The sequence below is a fragment of the Rattus norvegicus genome, chromosome 11 (genome assembly GCF_036323735.1).
Source record: "Rattus norvegicus strain BN/NHsdMcwi chromosome 11, GRCr8, whole genome shotgun sequence".
Classification (NCBI taxonomy): Eukaryota; Metazoa; Chordata; class Mammalia; order Rodentia; family Muridae; genus Rattus; species Rattus norvegicus.
In genome coordinates, this window is record NC_086029.1 from 28,231,647 (window position 1) to 28,255,842 (window position 24,196).

The window sequence follows — 24,196 nt, forward strand, 5'->3', positions numbered from 1 at the left end:
TGTTCATGTCCAAGGAAGACAAGTTTTGATACTCAAGGAAACTTTACAAATGAGAAATCTCTGAGTACCCATAGCTGTGGGTCGCTGACAGGCCAATATAGTTATATTATTGAAGCAGGATGGTCAGTAATTTTTTTTACAAGATCCACTCAACCTTACAGCCTATCACAATGTTTCTGCATCTCAGTTTTCCAGATTGATTAGTGTTACAAGGCAATGTGCCCTACCTACTTCTTGGTTCATCATCATGGGCACCCAGCTCAACTCTTTCTTCCTTAGTAACACCTGTTCTAGCTCATGCAGCTGTGAATGAGAATATGGATGCACTTCTTGACATAATTATACAAATCCAAGGCATAGTTTGTCTTTTCAAATCACTGTCCTTTCACCGTCCTTTAAAGATAAGAAAGACACCATCCAAACATGGCAGGCTTCACACTGGAGTGAGCCTCTGAGATAATTAGGAATTATATCACATCATACTCTCATAAGGAAGGCTGGGAAGACCTGTTCCAGGACAGTCTGCTTCACTACATAGACCCGCAGGCTCTTATATGTCGATTGGAAACTACATCTATTCCTAGAAATCCATTTCCCTTGGATGGTTAGTCAATCTCTAATGTTGTGTGTGAGTCTTATTTTGGTCCTAGGGTTCATGGCAGTAATCTACACCTTGTTCTTTCTACCACTAATTAACATCTGGCTTCCCATGGGATATTTGGTGTGTTGTTTGCAGCTTCTAGGCTACTAAGGAAGCATCCTTATTTTCTCATTCTCTCTCTCTCTCTCTCTCTCTCTCTCTCTCTCTCTCTCTCTCTCTCACACACACACACAAACACACACACACAAACACGTACACACACACACACACACACACACACACGGTGGACAGAGTGGAAGAGAAAGAGGAAGAGAATGCATGTTGGAAAATTTGAAGAAATTAAGGAGTTGTGCTATGATCCACAGATAGTTTGAATCAGAAGTAAATCCAGGTTTTTTGGCTGAAATTTGTGGTCATCTGTTTCAAATTCATTGTTACCACTGTATTAAAGTGATTTGTCCTGTATAAGACACAGACATATCTACCTATTCTGTCACGAACTTCCTTGTGGAACTAGGCCATAGTTTAATTGAATATTAACACACCATTACTCCTAGGTGTATTTTTGCCATAGACTGCTTGTTGTTACCTATTACTCTTGATTTATTAATATTTGTCCATATATGCATATGCACACACACATACACACACACATCGATGGTGACAATTAATTTAGACACTAGAAATTTTCTCTGTGAAGCTCATTTGTCCTCGCCCATTGCCTTCAGCATTCATTCCCAACAAACAGGCTGGGGAGCTTAGTAAATTGTCAGATTACATGTTCTCTGAAGGATGCCATGTGAAATCTCAAAGTATTGAGAAATCTGTTTTCTTGCGTGTTCTTACTTGAACCTGAGAAGAGAATGGCCTGTTCAGACTTCTAGTAAGGGGAACAGATCAGGGAGATGCATCTCCACTAGGACATCACTGTGGAAGGTGAAAGAACCAACCCTTTTCACTGATGCTACCATTCCCCCTAAAATTCCCAGGTTTTAACTTCAGATTTTTAGAATCATTGCCCTAATGTATCATTGTCCCTGATACCATTAGTTTACTATCTTCTATGCGTCCATCTCTGGGAATCATTTAACTACCCCAGTTTGTGGCCAATGCAAGTAAACCTGGGATGACAGAAGTTGAGATAGCACCATGGGAGTAGTCTGTTGGTACCAGCAATTTGAAGTAGGCCTGAGTTTCTAAATCACAAGGGAAAATAAAGATTTTTATCGTAAACAATTAGTAAGCTCCTCTCTTACTAATATCTTTATTGGAATAATATGACATGTTCATAACTGTTCCAGAATAAAATAAGAATGTATGTAAGTAAATCGAGAGGGCATCACCTAAAGTCATGTGAAGGGCAGAATTCAGGTCCCTGTACTTGTTGTCTCTAGTGATGGTGTTGCAAAGCTCTTCAGTTCCCTCAGTCTTTTCTCTAACTCCTCCCATAACCTCTAAAGAAATAGAAGCAGTCATTAAAAGTCTCTGAACCAAAAACAGTCCAGGACCAGATGAGTTTAGTGCAGAATTCTATCAGACCTTCAAAGAAGACTTAATACCAATACTCTTCAAACTATTCCACAAAATAGAAACAGAAGGAACACTAATTTGTTCTTTGAAGCAACAATTACACTTATACCTAAAGCACATATATACCCTACAAAGAAAGAGAACATCAGACCAAGTTTCCTCATGAATATCGATGCAAAAATACTCAATAAAATTCTCACAAACCGGATCCAAGAACATATCAAAACGATCATTGACCTTGATCAAGTAGGCTTCATCCTTGCGATGCAAGGATGGTTCGACATATAGAAATCAATCAACACAATCCACTATATAAATAAACTCAAGGAAAAAATACATGATCATTTCATTAGATGTTGAGAAAGCATCTGATAAATTCAACACCCCTTCATGATAAAAGTCTTAAAGATAGTAAAAGCAATATACAGCAAACCAGTAGTCAACATCAAACTAAATGGCGAAAAACTCGAAGCAATCCCACTAAAATCAGGGACTAGACAATGCTGCTCACTCTCTCCCTACTTATTCAGTATAGTACTCGAAGTCCTAGCCAGAGCAGTTAGACAACAAAAGGAGGGCAAAGGCATACAAACTGGAAAGGAAGAAGTCAAAATATCACTATTTGCTTTGGTCTCCTTATAAAGGTTTTCCAGCAGAGGCTTCTTTCCCATGAGTTACCAGGAAAGGTAATAGATATACTTGTAAAAATTAAGAAATAGTAATCATGAAAAAGGGAAGCCACCTGACATAGAGCCCAGAAGCCCTTTTACTGTGCACATCACTATTACACATCACAGTTAGCAGAGCATCTACTCATACTGAAAAGCCATAAAACAGGGATGATTTTTATCTAATTTTATAGATTTCTTTCACTGACCATGGAAGCTCATCAAAATAACTCTTGCCTAACACTTGACTCACAGTGTAACAGATACCTTTAAATGTAGGAAGAAATTCTTATCACCCTGTACAAAGCTTAAGTCCAAGTGGATCAAGGACGTGCACATCGAACCAGATACATTCAAACTAATAGAAGAAAAAGTGGTGAAGATTCTCAAACACATGGGCTCTGGAGAAAATTTCCTGAACAAAACACCAATGGCTTATGCTCTAAGATCAAGAATCGACAAATGGGTTCTCATAAAACCGCAAAGCTTCTGTAAGGCAAAGGACACTGTTGTTAGGACAAAACGGCAACCAACAGACTGGGAAAAGATCTTTACCAATCCTACAACTGATAGAGGGCTCATATCCAAAATATACAAAGAACTCATGAAGTTAGACTGCAGGGAGACAAACAACCCTATTAAAAATGGAGTTCAGAGCTAAACAAAGAATTCACAGCTGAAGGTTGGGGATTTAGCTCAGTGGTAGATCTCTAGACCAGCAAGTGCAAGGCCCTGGGTTCGGTCCCCAGCTCCGAAAAAAAAGAAAAAAGAAAAAAAAGAATTCACAGCTGAGGAATGCCGAATGGCTGAGAAACACCTAAAGAAATGTTCAACATCTTTAGTCATAAGGGAAATGCAAATCAAAACAACCCTGAGATTCCACCTCACACCAGTCAGAATGGCTAAGATCAAAAGCTCAGGTGACAGCAGATGCTGGCGAGGATATGGAGAAAGAGGAACACTCCTCCATTTTTGGTGGGATTGTAGACTGGTATAACCATTCTGGAAATCAGTCTGGAGGTTCCTCAGAAAATTGGACATTGAACTACCTGAGGACCCAGCTATACCTCTCTTGGGCATATACCCAAAAGATGCTCCAACATATAACAAAGACTATGCTCCACTATGTTCATAGCAGCCTTATTTATAATAGCCAGAAACTGGAAAGAACCCAGATGCGCTTCAACAGAGGAATGGATACAGAAGATGTGGTACATCTACACAATGGACTACTACTCAGCTATCAAAAACAATGACTTTATGAAATTCGTAGGCAAATGGATGGAACTGGAAAATATCATCCTGAGTGAGGTAACCCAATCACAGAAAAACACATATTACCATGTACACTAATTGATAAGTGGATATTAGCCCAAATGCTCGAATTACCCTAGATGCACAGAACACATGGAACTCAGGAAGGATGACCAAAATGCAGATGCTTCACTCCTTTAAAAGCAGAACAAGAATACCCTTAGGAGGGCATAGGGAGGCAAAGTTTAGAACAAAGGCAGAAGGAACACCCATTCAGAGCCTGCCCCACATGTGGCCCATACATATACAGCCACCAAACTAGGTAAGATGGATGAAGCAAAGAGGTGCAAGCTGACAGGAACAGGATGTAGATCTCTCCTGAGAGACACAGGCAGAATATGGCAAATACATATGTGAATGCTAGAAGCAAACCACTGAACTGAGAACAGGACCCCTATTAAAGAAATCAGAGAAAGGACTGAAAGAACTGAAGGGGCTTGATACCCCATATGAACAACAATGCCAACCAACCAGAGCTTCCAGGGACTAAGCCGCTACCCAAAGACTATACATGGACTGACCCTGGGCTCCAACTCCATAGGTAGCAATGAATAGCCTAGTAAGGGCACCAGTGGAAGGGGAAGCCCTTGGTCCTGCCAAGGCTGGACCCGCAGTGAACGGGATTCTTGTGGGTAGGGCAATAGTAGGGGGAGGATAGGGAGGAGAACACCCATGTTTAAGGGGAGGGGGAGAGTCAAGGGTTTAGGGGGTTGTTGGCCTGAAAACCGGGAAAGGGAATAACATTTGAAATGTAAACAAGAAATACCCAATTTAATAAAGATGGGAAAAATGTAAGAAGAGTTATTCTATTTTATACAAAACTGAAAGCACCTATAATTACAGCATCATATTTATTAATAAAAATGAGTAATAAAACATAATCTTCAGACCAAAGGCCAAGCCATCTTAGAATCCAGGTGCAAATAACTATGAATAGACCCTGACTAAGCCTACTTATTTCTGAGATCATATTGTACAGGTGTAAGCATTTTCCAGAAAAAAAAAACATCAACATCAAACTGAGTCTTGGAAGCCAAGCAGGTTTGTCTCATGTCCCAAGAGAAAAGCTAATTAAAGTATCTCTCAAGAATGAAAATTTTGGTGCTGAAAAGAAAGCTCAATGGTTAGGACTTTAGCTTGAGTCCCAGCATGCAAATCTCATAACTAACTGAAACTTCAGCTCCCAGGGATCTTTTTCTGTCTTCTTAAACAATGTACACACGTGACTTACACTCACACAGAAACACACATAAAACATAAATTAAAATAATAAAACTATCTTAGCTAAGAATGAAAATTGGACCATAACATATTAACAAACCTCTTGAAAAAAAACCCTCAATATTTGAATAACACTACAAGTTCTAATAGACTTATTTGCTTATTTTATATGAAACATTATCATCTTCTGGTAAAGCTGTAGAGAGCAGCTGTTCTCAAACTTTACGTTGAGATAATTCCACTACAAATTCAGCATCAAGGTTTCTGGAAGCATCTTTGAACTTCCCCATCATCATAAGTGAGGACAAGCACAAGTCACAGCCACGGGAGCTGGTCACATTGCACTTGGAGGCATGAAACAGAAGCAGCAGTAAAGACACTCAGCGCCATCTGCTGGCTAAACCCCGTGGGGGTCCCAACACAAATATTTCAATTCCCATCCCCATACCTATTGATTAGCTTTTCTAGAGTAACGGAAAATGAACACCGATGAATATCCTTGACAGTTGAATGCATTATTCTTTGTTACTTTATAGTGTGTGGAATGATGGATGGAGACAGCAGCACTGTATAAGAAAAGCAAGGAGACATCTTATGATTGGCAGCCTTCACGGCTTGTCTGCATGGCCTATGACAGCACATGATTCTTCCACAGCTCATTGATACTCTATGTTTGATTATGCAAATAATCAACCTTGAAATCCCTTTATTTGGAACCTGCATACACGTATTTTCCTCTCGCAGATATAGGAGTAACTGAACTTTTGCTTGTTCCCACTACACATACCGTCAGGACCCAAGCTGATGGAGAATTCTTTTCTACTAAGCAATGGTGTATGACTCATGATTTATATCCTATTGCACAGATCAAATCACATGGTGTGGTACATTACTGCTGGTGGGAGGCACTGGCATTCATATGGGAAAGGGGCGAGATGCATGCCTTGTGTGAAGAGCACACCTTTGGGAACAATAATATCAGCCACCACATGTGGCTAACAAGCTAAAAGAGAAGGAAGCATCATTCTTCAGGTCGAGAATATTCTCTCCCTCGCCGCCATTCCCAAGCCATTCACAGCTTAAGGAAATATAAAAAGAAGTTATGACTCCCTTGGTGTAATTAGGTAACTCTTTAAGTTGAACTCTAAAACACAGGATAAATAGATATGGGAAGTGCTATCGTGGTCCTGAAAATAGACCTTGGGGTTGTGGCTAGCCTGTCGTGTATCAGATGCCTAGAATCAATTATACAGCATGGATGAAGTCTGCATGTTAAAGAGATGACCAAAGAGAAAAGGTGGACCAGGTTGTATCAGGAGGGTGTAAATACGCCTCAATTTATCTGCTCTTTAAGAAAATTGTACATAGTTCTAATAAATTTTTCCAAGTCCAGCCAACTATGATTGTACTCACAAGCCATGGTTATGAATATGTGTGTGTGTGTGTGTGTGTGTGTACTTTTCACCAGAGCTTAATATGTTCATTATTATGTTTTACAAAAACTTGTATATGAGAAAGATAATTTACTTTGACCTCATCAACAGAATCTACTGAAAATTTGACAGCTTTTGATCACTCTTCTTTTGTCCATAAAGGAAAACTGGATCCTAAACTCCAAAGAGACATTTTAAAGCCATAGATACACATAACAAGCCTTCTGACGGTAGACTCCAGCCATGAGATGCTGTAGAAAGTATACTAGGGCCTTATTTCAGTGCCCCCATGAAGCATCCTTCCAGTTTGCTATGTAGAGAAGTTCAGATCCTTGTAAAGCTAAGACCACCATAGAGAAAGTCAATGAAGATAAGGATCAGTGTGTGTGTGGATAAGTTCCTCCTGCTTTTGCTAAGATATTCCAAAGTCTTTAAAGTCTTCCTAACAAAGTAAGCCACTCATCTTTTGGGGACGCCAGTAAAGCAGGCCATCTCCCAGTGTTTCTTCTCTCTAGCTATTTACACATCTGTGGAAGAGTCTCCTATTTTATACCAGGACTTGTCTCATAGGATGTGCCATAAGAAATGGGATGCATTTCCAAGAGAACCAGTAACCTCTTTGGCTTACCCTTTTGTATCTTTCCTGGATCATTTGTTTTATGAAAACCAGTTTCGAGGCACAAGGCTGAGAGTGAGCTGAGTGGACTGCAGCCAACAAAAAGGCAATGTCTTTGGTGCCACAGTCTGTGAAGAGCTGAGAACTGCCAATGACTATGTGACATGCTCCTGGGTTGAGCCTTCAGAGGGGAATGCTGTTCTGATCAACAGTGACTGAAAGCAAGGGAGACAGTGAGCTGAAATGATTCAACAAAGCCCCTCTCACCCCCAAATTAAAATAATTAAGACAAGCTGGTTGGTTTCTAGTTACTAAGGTGATTTTCAAAGCAATGGATGCATCATATGGCCCCCTGTTGGTCCTTATTCTTCAAAGGATGTCCAAAAACAATAAGCACGTTTCCTTATTCTTAACTAGGCACTAAATTAGCATCAACATTTTATATAAGTCTTCAAATTTTTATGGTAACCAACAGTAACCAGATGAGTCTATAAATATGCACATTAAAATACCAGGATCAATGCATATAAATATAAAACTTCACTGTGTTCAACCTCTACTTTTAATAATATATAATTCATTTTTACAACTTATAATTACTGTCAGGAGCAATTTTAGTTGCTATGGTAAGATAGTAGCCAATTGTGTCTATAAGATCAAAAAAGGGGCAATGAACTTCTCCACTTTTTAAATAAAAACAAAAGAGAGTATCTAGCATGTAACACACACAGGACTTTTAGCACTGTTTCAGTATGAGCACACCAATACAGGGCTTTTCCTTGACATTATACTATAATTACAACCTTTCTTTATGCTCATCACCAAACTCTCTCACACTTTCCTTGCTGTCTTTCAAATCCTTGACCTTTCTTTAATTGTTTCTAAATTCATTTAGGTATATACATATAATTGCTAAATATAAGTCTATATGTTACTTGTGTGCATGATCTTAGGGATGACCATTTCATATTACATAACCATTGAACGTGCTCCTCCCTGGGGTAGACCATTTCTCCTGCTCTTAGCATTCCTTAGTTGCCTGTAGTTCTTTGGTTGTTTTGTTTGTTGTTTTTGTCAAAAATTCAGGAAAGGCTCAGTTAAATAATCATCACTGAGGTGAAAATACTCAGATATCTTCCGTGGTTATTCCAGCCATCAGAAAGTTAACAGGGCTTGACGTCCATGATGACTTCCTCACAGGTTTAGTAGTCAATCTTAGCTGTCACCCAGGAGTTCAGTTGGGGCTATCCACTGGAGCACCAATATGAGATTTTTCCATGTGACCTGGACTTCTCACAGTCAAGTGACTTGGTCCCAAGAGGGAGGCATTCAGAGAACAATTATTCAAATAGACCTAGGCCAAATCTGCAAAGCTTCTTCTGATATAGTTTGTAAAAGTCACAGAGCAACATTTCAGCCTCACACTCTTACTTCCAAGGATGGCCAGACCACATTCAAAGTGGTAGAAAGGGATAATTACCAACCAATGGAAGAACACCAAAGCAGTTGTGGAACCTTTTCAAACCACAGCAGTGTAGTAGGGTGGTGGTGATATCTGCCTTTAATCCCAGCACTCTGGAGGCAAAGGCAGGCAAAAAGTTCAAGGTCAGCCTGGTCTACAGAGCAAGCTCCAGGAGAGCCGAGGATACACACATTTTTCAAAAACAATCACAACAGCAACAATGTTAACAGTCAACACCTGAATGATGTAGCTAAGTGAACCCGGAAGCTATTTCCTCAAAAACTTCTGCTTCTTACTATGAAATGCTGAGAGCAGGAGACGTTGTCTCACCCAGGGAAGAGCATACCATTTGGTTTGCCTATAGTTCTTTGTACAGAGTTGAGGCCTCATGGGCTTCTTCCTGTCCACTTAGGCATATCTTTTGGTGTCAGACTTCTAAGAGGCAGAAGGACAGGGAGTTTGCTGTGGGATTGTGTCTCCCTGTAATATCTCTACACCCATAATGTCTCACCAATATGGAGCCCTAAATATGAGCTGAACCAGTAGACTTTTAAAACAAAACAAAAAATGTATTAAGTTGTATTATTCAACCCTATAAATACACTCAGACATTAAGAGGGTTATACACATATAGTTAAGACAGAAAGGAGAATCCTGGAGACAGGGAAAGTAATGAGTGTTGGTGAGGAAGCAACTGAGAATGATTGTATGTGAAAATATATAAAGGAACCCATTATGTCACTAAAACCAACCTTAAATTGAAAAAAAAAATACTGTGAAACTTAGTGCAGAAAAAAAATGATAAATATTTCAGTTGCTATTAAAACATCTACAATTCCAGTATGACCTATCTGAAAACACCTATCTTCATGTTATAAAAATGGGATTCAAAAATTATGTATGTAGTCTAAAATGGTATTAATATATGGACCCTTCAGCTATGTTGATGAAATTAATTAGCCAGTTGACAGATTTTATCAAACTACTTATTAGTAATATTAAAACAAATATACAATGATTATATATTATACATCTCAAAGTATACAGTTAACATCTTTGAGCACAGATCTATAATTAACAGGAGAAGCTGATGATTTCCTCTATTCTGTTTTTAACTTTTTATTCGTTCTTTGTGAATTTCACATTATGCATTCCAATCGCAATCATCTCCCCCTCCCCTTGTACTCTTCCTCTAGCCTAGAAGCCTCCCCACAAACAGAAAAAAAAATCTCATGTGGAAATTGTAATGTGTCACAGTGCGTCTCACAGTGTAGCCTTTGCTTGGAAATGATCATTGCAATGACTCGTTGGTCTGGTACCGAGGCCCCTGGCTTCCACGACTCTATCAATGTTAGAACCTCACTGGGACTCTTCCTGAGTGTCCTGTTGTTGATCAGTGTCATGGAGATCCTGAAGTGTCCAATCTGTCAGACCAACCCCCTTATGCTCTCCAGAAGTTTATCAATGGCACAGATGCTGAAGAGGGCCAATTTAACACCCTGGATCTGGGTCTGAGAGGGATCTAAGCTGGTCAGCCCAGCAGCCCTCCTGCTCTGCTACTCTTGGAGTGTTGCCAGCTCACCAACAACGCAGGAAACCAAGGACAGCTCTAGCCTGCTCCTCAGGCAACATGTAGATGCAGGGTCTGCTCTTTTGATTGTTACAGCGAGTGAAGGTCATGGCCAGTTCTCCCAACTCTCACGACCCCAGGGCTAGTTCTCCCACCTGCCACAGCTGCCAAGGGGAGAGGGTGGGGGAGGGCATCTCTTTCTCGCCCATGCTGCCATATGGCAGACAAGTTGAGGGACCAGCTTTACCCTACTTGAACCCTCAGGACTGGCTCACCATGAGGTCACAGGGTACAATGCTATCCAGATGAGTTACAGAATCTGCTGAGTGCTGTAGCAGGTAAGGGGAAGAGACAGCTCTCCCACTTAGGGCGAGCTCTCCTGCCTGCTGTATGTGGTAAGGGTGAAAAGAAGGCAGAATCTCTCCCTTGCCCATGTCACAACACAGCAGACAGGGGTTGGGGCCAGCTCTACCACTCTCGCGTCCTCGGAGTGGCTTAGCCAGGCCCTCCCCAGGGTCAGTTCTACTGTGCTGCCTAGGCAAGTTTTGGGCTCTGCTCTCTGGAGTACTACAGCTGGCTGAGGTAGGGTCGGCTCTCTAGCTCTCATGCCCTCAGAGTTAGCTCTCTAAGGATTCCCGGGTGAGGATTGGTGCCAGTTGTGAACAGCCCTCAGACATCAGCGTGTCCCCAGGTGGCAGCCCAGATCAGGAATGTGTACTACTTCAGGGCTATGGAACTATATGTGGTCCTCAGTGGCAGCACAGGCCAGGAATCTCCCATAATTCTGGGTGACATCCTTGGCTACTCACATCAGGCTGTTCTTATCTACCCTCGAGTATCCAGTTCTACTTCTCTTCACTGTGTCCACATTCTTCTGTTTATCTGTCCCTTCCATTTCTCCACACTTACTTGCTCCTCTTAGTAGCACCCAGGGTATCTGAGTGTCTAAGGTTGTCTCAGGAATGGTCTCAGGAATGCTACCCTGCCTGTGCATTAGGACACTGGGCAGAGATTTTAGGCATGGTCCGTTCACATAGACCTGTGTAGCATCAGACCAGTAGTCATCTCAGACTAGCTCCCTGTCTGTGCCCCGATCTGGTGGTTCTTTCAAGCTAACTCCCTGTCCAGGAAGCCTAGCACTAGACTGGTATTGTCACAGGCCGGCTTTTATCAGGGGATGTTAGAGTACTATTCATTCAAGTGATCACAGATCAGAACATTGAGCATAGATATAGCTTCTGTCCTCTCTGCCACCCACTGAGACACACATGACACAGTAGTCACACCTGCAAAATCTCTAGGGTCAAGGGAAGCTGATGATTTTTAAATTTATGACTAAATTACCCATGCCTCTAATGTTAAGAAATGCCAACAGATTCCCAGCCATCTGTTCCACTGCAGAATCCCAAGCTCTTCAAAGATTCAATGTGGTTCTTCAGCTGTGGTCTAACCCATGACCGCTAACCCATTCTTCCCTGCCATTCTCTATCTCAATTCCTACAACACTAACTACAGTCTGCAAATATAGGACATTTGCACTTCCCCAAACCTAAAACCTATGCCTCCTTGTGATTGTATGTGCAAGAAGGCCCTTTAGGGGGTGATTTGGTTTTGAAGGTTTATGCCTCACAAATGAGATTGATATCATTATAAAGAGACCCAAAAGAACTCATTCACTTCTCTTCCCGTAGGACGGTGACAGAGCAAGAAGCTGTCCCTCTGCAGACCCGAAGATCAAGCAGTGACTCTGCACAGACCCCACTGTCACTGTGTTCAGCTTCTCAGTCCCCAAAGAGACCAGAAAAACGTTTCTGTTCTTCATAGACACCAAGCTTGTGGTACCCTGAGCAGATGGAGAGACTGTAAGGCTTAAAATAATGATGGGGAAAGGGACTGTAAAGACGCTGGTGACAATAACGATGACAGTTTCACATATTGAATCATTAGTACTTAATTCTTGTTGCCTGTGCACTGGATGGCCGGCTGCCTGACCCTACCTGCCTTTGGGGGTTGGAGGTGAGTTGGCATGGAATCAACAACACAGGGAGCAGGTGAGAAAGCCTCAGCAAGCTCATCTGAGCACTGCCGCAAGCTCCTTTAATACCCTCCCCCTGCGCCCCATTGGTCCCAAGAAAGCATGTCTTCTAAACAGCAGTTCCCCATTGTCTTCATCAGCAATCCTTGATCTCTCAGGCAATCCTCAATTAGGTCCTCCTGCCTGAGAGGCCTTTGTGGCTGTGCCTTTGGCCCAGCCCCACCCCTTGTTTGCTTAGCTAACTCTCACGGTGACTATGGCAAAATATATGAGTTATGATAATAATGCCCCTTCACAGAAGGGAAAAATAATGAACAGTTATGTTTTATTACTGAATGTAGAAAACAAATTTTAAGATTTAAAATACTGAATCATCTCTATGGCTTATTAAAACAGCACATAATTTCGAATTTCTAGAGTCCACTGTCTAAGTAAGAGTTTGTTTCCATTGTTGTTACAGGATACTTAAACTTGTAGAACAACTAATAGTTAGCAAAATGCAGAGGCTTAAATTGACATTTCATTCATTCGTTAGGTGTGTACTAAAGAGATGCAGTTTTGGTGTGTCTCTGAAAGCTTCCATAGATAAGAATGCTAAAATGGAAAGTTCCTGTCTATTTCAAGGCAACTTGCTTGGGAGAGGCCTTGAAGTTTTTTGTCTATGACATCAGGCAATGTCAGTTGGGTGACCTCCAGTGTTGAAGGTAAAACGGTTCTGTCCCTACTGACTTGGCTTGGAGACCCTCTCCCCCTGATGCTCTAGGGAAGGAGCTAGAGACTTCCTTTATAAGCAATTGGGCCTTAGATAGAATGTTCTCTCTCTCTCTCTCTCTCTCTCTCTCTCTCTCTCTCTCTCTCTCTCTCTCTCTCTCTCTCCTTCCCTCCCTCCCTGTCTCTCTCTCTCTGTGTCTTTCTGTTTTGGTGTGGAAAAGCTTTTAGGGAGGCTTAAATAGATATTTAAGAGACAGGTATCTTCTCTTGGGTTTGTAAGAACAACAGAAGAAAGGCTAGCAGGACACAGAAAAAACAGTAGGAAATAGATCTAAGGAGCCCTCTTGGGTTTAGAAGAGTTCAAGAGAAAGGCAGATAGATTACCAGCTAGACAGAAGGACACAGATGGCAAAAGATTTATAAAGAGCTAGTAATTTAAAAATTACTAATGAATTTTAAATATTAAAAATTTAATATTTGATTAAATATTGATATTAAAATGTAATATTTAATTAAGTATTGAAAATTGAAAATAAATGTAAAGTCTGACTTCTAAACAGATATTCTGTATATAGTTCAGAAAATAAAGTTGCCTCACTGAGCTTGCAGTTTTATACCTTAGCTTACACCTTCTTTGTCTTTATAGGTCTAAATACAGAATAATTTAAATGGTTACACGTTTTATCAGCCTGTATCTTTGTCTCATTCTATTGGAAGCCCTTTGACATCTATGTCTCTATTGGCTTTCTTATTGTCTGCTTTCTTATTACTCGTAGTATGAGCAGTTTTGTAACTCTGCAAGATTTATGTGTTTAAAAATAAGAACCAGAATGCTAATCTCCACATCAAAAGTTCTTATCTATCCCCCTCCTGTAGTCCATGAGCCTGTTGATTTTGAATATGTTAATATCAATTATAATATCCCTACCCATACAGACAATATATTCCTCAACACGAAAATGCATCTTTTATACTAGTTTATTGCTTTTTTTTTTTTTTGGTTCTTTTTTTCGGAGCTGGGGACCGAACCCAGGGCCTTGTGCTTCCTAGGTAAGCGCTCTACCACTGAGCTAAATCCCCAGCCCCTAGTTTATTGCTTTTTATATAAAACTAAATTTCAAGAAATTTGTCATTGTTCATTAAAGTTCTGAGTGTCATTTAAATGGATTTCAATTTTTAGACAGGCAATGATTTTTAAAATTATTTCTAGACTTTTATGTAAAACAGTCTGCTGTTTTTAGCCATCAAAGCCAATTCTGTCTTCCAGAACAATCTATCATTTGATGGTTTATTAGACTAAATGATGAAGTGCATTCTTAAGCACCAAATAAACAGTGTCATAAAATAGAGTGGTGGTGTCAACCCACAGCATAATCTTTTCCTAGCAGTTAAGGTTAATTAGAGAGAGGCTCATTCTTCTAAACACAAATACACTAGACATAAGAGGACTCAAGCAGTCACTAGATAGGTGTCAAGAACATAAATCAATACAGTACTGATTGACTTTGACAATGAAGTAAATAATCCAAGGTCACCAAGCACAACAAGAAATAATTATAATCTTTCAGTGTAAATTATTTAAAATAAAAGTTAAAAATTACATTTAGATTATTTTTTCAGATATTTATTGACCTAAGTTCTCAAAGCCAAGCTCAAAGAATGTTTATACATATACTATTATAGAGTATATTAAAGTACATATCTTTATAAAAGAGCTCAATAATCTTAAAAATTTGATGAAATGATTTATAAATAATTTTAATGACAAATAATAGTTGTATTCTTAAAGATAACACACTTTTTGGTTTAATATTTTAATTATTTCATAATTTTATTTATGCATATATTGTTCCACCTTTGAATGTACTAATTTCAATTCCTCTTTATCCCTCTAACACTTTTTCCTCATAACTTCACATTTTTTGTTTTAAAAACCATTGAGTAATTTAGTGCCATAGGAACATGGCCATCTACTGTTGGCCTCTCCCAGAACACATCCTTAGTGAAAACTGACTCTCACTCCACCATCAGCCTCAACTAATGCCTCCTCAGGAAAAATGTAGAGATGAACCCATGCATGAATTTGTCAAGAAAAAGACAAATTAAATGATGAATAAGATTGTACCCTCTTGCTTCTTCTTGTTCCAGAGACAAGTTTCTGTGTAGTGTCAATCTCCTCTTGAGGAATAGTGTGGTATGAGACAACATGTTTAGTATTACTGATCTCCTTATCACTAGGCTGCAAAGCAGATAGTGTTTCTATCAGTGACCTCTTCATTAACTTGAATTCCATGGTTTACATATTCAACTACAATTTCATCCACAGCAGAACCATTAGTACAGACAATGCTGAGAACAGGAGGTATCATAAATGAGAAGGTTTGCACAAAACAAAGAAAGAATGTTAAAAGCAGTAAGGGAAAAAGGTCAAGTAACATATAAAGGCAAACCTATCAGAATTACAGCAGAATTCTCACCAGAGACTATGAAAGCCAGAAGATCCTGAGCAGAAGTCACACAGACTCTAATAGAACACAGATGCCAGCCTAGGCTACTATATCCAGCAAAATTCTCAATTAACATAGATGGAAAAAACAAGATATTCCATGACAAAACCAATTTACACAATATCTTTCCACAAATCCAGCCCTACAAAGGATAATAGATGGAAAAGTCCAACACAAGGAAGGAAGCTACACCCTAGAAAAAGCAAAAAAAGCAATCTTCTTTCAACTAACCCAAAAGAAGAGAGCCACACAAACATAATTCCACCTCCAACAACAAGAGTAACAGGAAACAACAATCATTGGTCTCTCAACAGCAATGGACTCGATTGCCCAATAAAAAGACATGGTCTAACGGACTGGATACATAAACAGGACACAGAATTTTACTGTGTACAAGAAACACCTCAGTGACAAAAGGAGACATGTACTCAGAGTAAAAGACTGGGAAAAAAGTTTCCAAGCAAATGGTCCCAAGAAACAAGCTGGAGTAGCCATTCTAATATCAAATAAAATCAACTTTCAATCAAAAGCTATCAAAAAAGATAAAGCAGGACACTTCATAGTCGTCAAAAGAAAAATCCACCAAGATGAACTCTCAATTCTTAATATTTATGCTCCAAATGCAAGGGCAGACACATTAATAAAAGAAACTTTACTAAAACCCAAAGCACACATTGCAGCTTACACAATAATAGTGGAAGACTTCAACACCCCACTCTCATCAATGGACAGAAACAGAAACTAAACGGAGTCACAGTGAAACAGAAATTATGAGCCAAATGGATTTAACAGATATCAATAGAACATTTCATCCTAAAACAAAATAATATACCTTCTCAAAAATCAGTCACAAAACAGAACTCAAAAGAGACAAGATGATAGAAATAATCCCATGCATCCTATCAAATCAACATGGACTCAGGCTGGTCTTCAATAACAACCAAAATGATAGAAAGCCCACATACACATGGAAACTGAACAATCCTCTACTCAATGACAATTTGTTCAAGGAAGAAATAAAGAAATTAAAGCCTTTTAGAATTTAATGAAAATGAAGGCACAACATAACCAAACTTATGGGATACAATGAAAGCGGTGCTAAGAGGAAAACTCACAGCTCTGAATGACTGCAAAAAGAAACAGGAGAGAGCATATGTCAGCAGCTTGACAGCACACCTAAAAGCTCTAGAACAAAAAGAAACAAATACACCCAAGAGGAGTAGAAGGCAGGAAATAATCAAACTCAGGGCCAAAATCAAACAAATAGAAACAAAAGGACTATACAAAGAATCATCAAAACCAGGAGCTGATTCTTTGAGAAAATCAACAAGATAAATAAACCCTTAGCCAGGCTAGCAGAGAGTATATCCAAATTAAGGAAATCAGAAATGAAAAGGGAGAAATAACAACAGAATCTAAGGAAATTCAAAAAAATCATCAGATCCTACTACAAAAGTGCACATTCAACAAAACTAGAAAAACTGGAGGAAACTGACAATTTCCTAGATGGATACCAAACACCAAAATTAAATCAGGAACAGATAAACCATCTAAACAGTCCCATAACTCCTAAAGAAATAGAAACAGTTATTAAAAGTCTCCCAACCAAAAAGAGCCCAGGACTAGATGGATTTAGTGCAGAATTCTATCAGACCTTCATAGAAGACCTCATACCAATACTGTCCAAACTATTCCACAAAATTGAAACAGACGGAGCACTACCAAATTCCTTCTATGAAGCCACAATTACTCTTATACCTAAACCACATGAAGACCCAACAAAGAAAGAGAACTTCAGACCAATTTCCCTTATGAATACCAACAAAAAATATAACCTCAATAAAATCCTTGCAAACTGAATCCAAGAACAAATCAAAATGATCATCCATCAGGATCAAGTAGGCTTCATCCCAAGGGTGCAGGGATGGTTCAATATACAGAAATTGATCAATGTAATTTACTATGTAAACAAACTCAAAGAAAAAAACTACATGATCATCTCTTTAGATGCTGAGAAAGCATTTGACAAAATTCAACACCCCTTCATGATAAAAGTCCTGAAAAGGTCAGGAATTCAAGGCCCATACCAAAACATAGTAAGGCAATATACAGCAAACCAGTAGCCAACATGAAACTAAATGGAGAGAAACTTGAAGCAATTCCACTAAAATCAGGGGCTTGACAAGGTTGCTCACTCTCTCCCTACCTATTCAATATAGTACTTGAAATCCCAGCCAGAGCAATCAGACAACAAAAGGATGTCAAGAGGATACAAATTGGAAAGGAAGAAGTCAAAATATCACTATTTGCAGATGCTATGAGAGTAAACTTAATTGACTCCAAAAGTTCCACCAGAGAACTCCTACAGCTAATAAAAAATCCTTAGCAAAGTGGATGGATATAAAATTAACTCAAACAAATCAATAGCCTTCCTCTAATTCAAAGGATAAACAAGCTGAGAAAGAAATTAGGGAAATGACACCTTTCACAATAGTCACAAATAATATAAAATACCTTGGTGTGACTTTAACCAAGCAAGTGAAAGATCTGTATGACAAGAACTTCAAATCTCTGAAGAAAGAAATTGAAAAAGATCTCAGAAGATGGAAAGATCTCCTATGCTCATGGATTAGCAGGATTAATTTAGTAAAAATGGCCATCTTGCTGAAAGCAATCTACATATTCAATGCAATTCTCATCAAAATCCAAAGGCAATTCTTCACGGAGTTAGAAAGAGCAATTCTTAAATTCATTTGGAATAACAAAAAACCCAAGATACCCAAAACTATCCTCGACAATAAAAGAACTTCTGGGGGAATCACCATCCCTGACCTCAAGCAGTATTATGGAGCAATAGTGATAAAAAAAAAAAAACTGTATGGTATTGGTACAGAGACAGGCAAGTAAATCAATGGAATAGAATTGAAGACCCAGAAATGAACCCACACACCTATGTTCACTTGATCTTTGACAAAGGAGATAAAAGCATCAACAGAAAAAAGGCAACATTTTCAGCAAATGGTGCTAGTTCAACTGGAGATTTGTAAGTTCTATTCTTATCTCTGTGTGAAACTCAAGTCCAAGTATATTAAGGACCTCCATATAAAACCAGATACACTGAAACTAATTAAAGAGAAAGTGAGCAAGAAGCTTGAACAAATGGGCACAGGGGAAATTTTCCTGAACAGAACAACAGTGGCTTATGCTCTAAGATCAAGAATCAACAAAATGCGAACTCATAAAATTGCAAAGCTTCTGTAAGGCAAAGGACACTGTCAATGTGTCACTGACAAAATGGTAACCAACAATTTGGGAAAAGATCTTTACCAATCCTACATCCAATAGAGGGCTTTATCCAATATATACAAAGAACTCAAGAAGATTGACTCCAGAGAATCAAATAACCCTTTTTAAAAAATGGGCTTCAGAGCTAAACAGAGAATTCTCAACTGAGGAATATTGAATGGCCAAGAAGCACCTAAAGAAATGTTCAACATCCTTAGTCATTATAGAAATGCAAATCAAAAGAACTCTGAGATTCCACCTCATCCGGGTCAGAATGGCTAAGAGCAAAAACTCTGGTGACAACAGATGCTAGTGAGGATGTGGAGAAAGAGGGACACTCCTCCATTGCTGGTGGGATTGCAAGCTGGTAAAGCTACTTGCAATTCTTCAGAAAATTGGACATAGTGCTACCTGAGGGCTGAGCTATATCATTCAGGGAATATACCCAAAAGATGCCCCAACATATAAAAAAGACACGTGCTCCACTATGCTCATAGCAGCCTTATTTATAATAGCCAGAAGGTGGAAAGAACCGAGATGCCTTTCAACAGAGGAATGGATACAGAAAATGTGTACATTTACACAGTAGGCTACTATTCAGTTATTAAAAACAATGACTTTATGGAATTTTTAGGCAAATAGATGGAACTTGAACATATCATCTTGAGTGAGGTAACCCAATCACAAAAGAACACACATGGTACGCACTCACTGATAAGCAGATATTAGTCCAAAAGCTCAGATTATCCAAGATACAATTGACAGACCACATGAAGCTCAAGAAGAAGACCAAAATGTGCATGCTTCAGTCCTTCTTAGAATGGAGTAATAAAAATACTCACAGGAGGAAAAACGGAGACAAAGTATGGAGTAGAGTCTGAAAGGCCATCTGGAGACTGCTCTGCATGGGGATACATCCCATAGACAACCACCAAACCCAGACAATATTTCAGATGCCAAGAAGTGCATGCTGACAGGAGCCTGGTACAGTTATCTGCTAAGAAGCTCTGCCAGAGCCTTACAAATACAGAGGCGGTGGCTCGAAGCCAACCTTTGAACTGAGGACAGGGTCCCCAATGGAAGAGTTAGAGAAAGGACTGAAGTAACTGAAGGGGTTTGCAACCCCATAAGAAGAACACAATATCAAACAGCTAGACCCCCCCAGAGTGCTCAGGGACTAAATCACCATCCCAAGAGAACACAGGGATGGACCTATGGCTCCATTTGCATATGTAGCAGAGTATGGCCATGTAGGGCATCAATGGGAGAAGGGGCCTTTGGTCCTGTCAAGGCTTGTTGCCCCAGTGTAGGATGGGGAGGTGGGAAGGAGTGGGTGTGTGGGTGAGAGAGCACCCTCATAGAAGCAGGGGATGGAGTAGAATAGCAGGTTTCTGGAAGGAAAACTGGGAAATGGTGTAGCAGTTAAAATGTAAATTAAAATGCAATTAAGAGAATAAAAAAATAAATGGGAAGGTCATATCCATTTTCCAAGAGTGGTATCTCATTATCAATAAAAGGGGTGCTACAGAGTATATTATGGATTACTGACATCTTCCCCACCATGGAGAAGGCCGGGATCTACTTGAGGGATAAAGCCAAGAGAGTCATCCTCCCTGTATCTGCCCCTGATCCACCTAGGTTTGTGATGGGTATAAACCATCAACAAATATCACACTTCGGTCAATGTTGTCAGCACAGTCTCCTGTGCCACCAACTATGAGGCCCCACAAGTAAACCCCTTGCATGATAACTTTAGCATTTTTATGGCCTTCATAGCCAAAGTCTATGTCGTTATCACCCTGTGGAAGACCATAGATATTCCCTTTAGGAAAATATTCCTCTAAGGCACCCCGCAGTGAATGCAAAGTTCACTGGCATGAATTTTCACATTCCTGCCTTCAAAATGTTCCTTATGGGTCTGACAAGCAGGCTGAAGAAATGTGAAAAGTACTATAATCTCCAAAGTATCATATGAAGCAGACATCACTGAAGACCCTAAAAAGGGGGCAATCTGGGTATGCTAAGAACCAGAAAACATGAGTAGGCATGTCTCAAAAGACATCCAACTGGTCAAAATGTATATGAAAAAATATTAAACATCACTAATATTCAAGGAGATATATATCAAATTAATATATGTCAAGTTAATCCCTTCTTTAAATAAGGAAACCTGTAAGAATTTAAGAGGTTTACATTTGCAAGTACAGAAAAGGAAATCCTGTACATTGTTGATAGGGATGGCAATTAATATAACCATGTGAAAGGAGCCTAAATTAAAAATATAACTACCATGTAGTTCAGCGATCCTACTAAGTCTGTACTTAGAGAAAATGCATTACAAATTGTAAATGCAAAAGACTATTTAGATGTGAAAGTTTATTGCGATACTCCAAAAAATAGTCAATAAGTGTTCATTAACTGACTAATATATAATGAAATGTGATGGGTATGCATAATAGAATGTTATTTGGCCATTAAAATTGAAATTTAGTCATGTAGTGATAGCAACAGAAGTGAACGAACCATACACAGAAACACAAGAATCACATATTCTCACAAAAGCTTCTGCTAAGAACTTTCACAGAACTTGAGAGGAGAACCATAGTTACCAGAAGCTGGGAGCTATAGAGAGGAGGGGTGTTATTTAATAAAATAAAATCCCATCCATTTGATTTTACCAAAGAAGACTCAGAAGTTAGGTATTGTGGTGGAAATCCTGCTAGCTCAGGGAGGCAGAGAAAGCATCCAGCTGATCTTCTTATACTGACACACCAGAAGGAAAAAGCTCCTCCTCCTTCTCCATGCTGTCCGAAATACGCTTGAACTCAGTCTCCCTCCTTCCTACTTCCCTAATATTTACGCTCTGCCAACTGGTTGCTTTCTTGACCTATATATAGTTGACTTTACTTAATCCTGTTTATAGAAAGCTCTTTGGATTAAATGTATGTGCTAGGACTGAGCCACACTGCAAGACTTTTCCAGTTCACCATCTTGGCTTCCACATATGAACAGAGGGAGAAATGGGAAAGTGTGAAACGGAAGTCCACGGTGAAGAAGAAATCAGCTTTGGTGTGATGTTTATTGAACAGGAGTTATATCATGCACCTACCAGATGCTACAAGAAAGTGGACTCTTGCTTCATTCTGATGTTATCAAAATGGTTAAGGAAATGGGCATTGTTAATCCCATGTAAAGCTATGATGGTTTCACATAATACATATTTTATGTAATATATTTATGAGATATATAATATAATATATAACATATGGCTTATATAGTATATAAAGATTTATGTAATCATACAATAAAATTAAATATTATATAATAAAATTAAATATAGATGTATCACATTCCATATAATTTGTATCTATAAGCTGTTTTTTATCTAACCAAAAGAAGACCAAAAAGAGAGGTTTCAACCACATAAGAAGGACCCAAACACAGAAGGTCTTTTAGTACTATGGAGTTGAGCAGCAGCACATTAGAAATGATATATGTAGACCCGGCACTGTATTTTGAAATACCTTATGGATCAATGATCAAGTTAAACAGTAGAGAAGTTCATTGTGTCACTATGGATCGAAGCCAGGACCTCGCATGCCCTAAACAGACTGTCTGCTACCAAGTCCTATCTCCAGCCCTAAATTATGTTTTATATTTCATAAAGTGAAAACAGAACATATTGAAGTATGTATTTAGGTACTGTTAAAAAAAGCTTAAAGGGAAGTGAGTGGTACAAAATATTTATGTTAGTAAAAGAAATGTTTAATCTTTAATTAGATGAGAATATGACCTCACACCTTTTTCTAGTTCTGTTCCCTCAGAAAGAATTTTCTTTAAGAAAGATATATATGTCCAAAAAATGGATTCCCCAAGCACATGCAAGGGCATTTTGAAGTCAGACACTGTAATCAATTAAAATGCTTTCCTAGAATATCTGACCACCAGCCAAGCATCCAATTTAGGAGCGACCACTTTAAGCATTAAATGCAACTGCTTCCAATAGCATTTTATCTCCTTCCTTGGAAAGCAAGCATGCATACTGCAAATCCAATTTACTACTTATTACTTTCCTTACAGAGTAAGAAGCAGATAACATGGAACAAAATTAAATTCATGTGTAGATCATACAAATCATAAGGTTATGGTCATGAATAGAGTGTCTCTAACTAGAACAGCAAGTCGTTCTAGAGCAGCAATTCTCAATCTGTGGGTTACAACCCCTTTCGGGATGGAACGACTCTTCCACAGGGGTTAGCTGTGACCATCAGAAAACACAGATATTTACATTACAGTTCCTAACAGTAACACAATTACAGTTAGAAAGTAGCAACAAAAATAATTTTATGGTTGGAGTCATTATGGCACAAGGAACTGTATTAAATAAAGGGTCATAACAGGAGGAACAGCATTAGGCAAGTTGAGAGCCACCGTTCTAGAGTGCTAAGGGTTAAAGGGGCTGCAAGGGCATGGGAGTTTGGAAACTAAACATAGGGTTCCAAACTTACCAAGACAAATTGTGGACATGAGGCATTCATCTCTCAGGAATGACGATGAATGATATAACATAGTTGAACGTTTTTTAATTTTTATAAGTGATTGATATCACACTGGTTAATTCAATCTCCATCCAAACATATATTATTTTGATGTTTCTATTTATTTTCATGTGTCTAATTGTGCCAATAAATCTCTTGGGTAAGTCCTTAAGTCTACCTTCCTAGGCATCGCGTACATGGTCTAGACTTGTGTTTGTCTGGTTGGTTTGGGTTTGGGTTTTGTTCATTTGTTTGGTTGGTTTGGATTATTTTAGAGCTTCTGGAACTTTCTCTAAGTCTTAGTATTATTTTACAATAGTTTTACAGGGAATATACTTAAAATCCCAGTTCCACTTGTCCCAAACTTCCTAAACATACAACGAAGACCTAAGGTGAGCTCACCATTGATTTGTGAGAATCATTTTTCTTTGTAGTTAGCAGAGGAAATGCTGGGATCCTCACTGGATGCCTGAATGCTAAAGGGTCATTGTGCAGAGTTTGTGGGGGTGACCTTTAAGGGATGTACAATCACCAAAACACTTTTATAAATGGTATAGGCTGTCGCCCCTTCTAGAGTCTAACATGATTCCTGAAAAACTGACTAGGAGAGGCAATGATAGCTTCAGAAGATCTCAAAATGGATTGTAATTCACACAAACACAACACAACTTTTATACTGCATATGCATGCAGACACAAGCACACA

At 39.1% G+C, this 24,196-nt stretch overlaps 1 long non-coding RNA gene and 1 other non-coding gene across 3 annotated transcripts in view; both read right to left on the reverse strand.

Moving 5' to 3' along the window:
• LOC120095592 (uncharacterized) overlaps nucleotides 1-24,196 on the reverse strand; it is a 186,055-nt gene that overhangs the window by 118,795 nt on the left and 43,064 nt on the right. The window lies entirely within an intron of this gene.
• LOC120095752 (small nucleolar RNA SNORA17) lies at nucleotides 11,592-11,723 on the reverse strand. Its single transcript, XR_005491544.1, has one exon. It is a non-coding gene; the product is annotated as a small nucleolar RNA SNORA17 (small nucleolar RNA).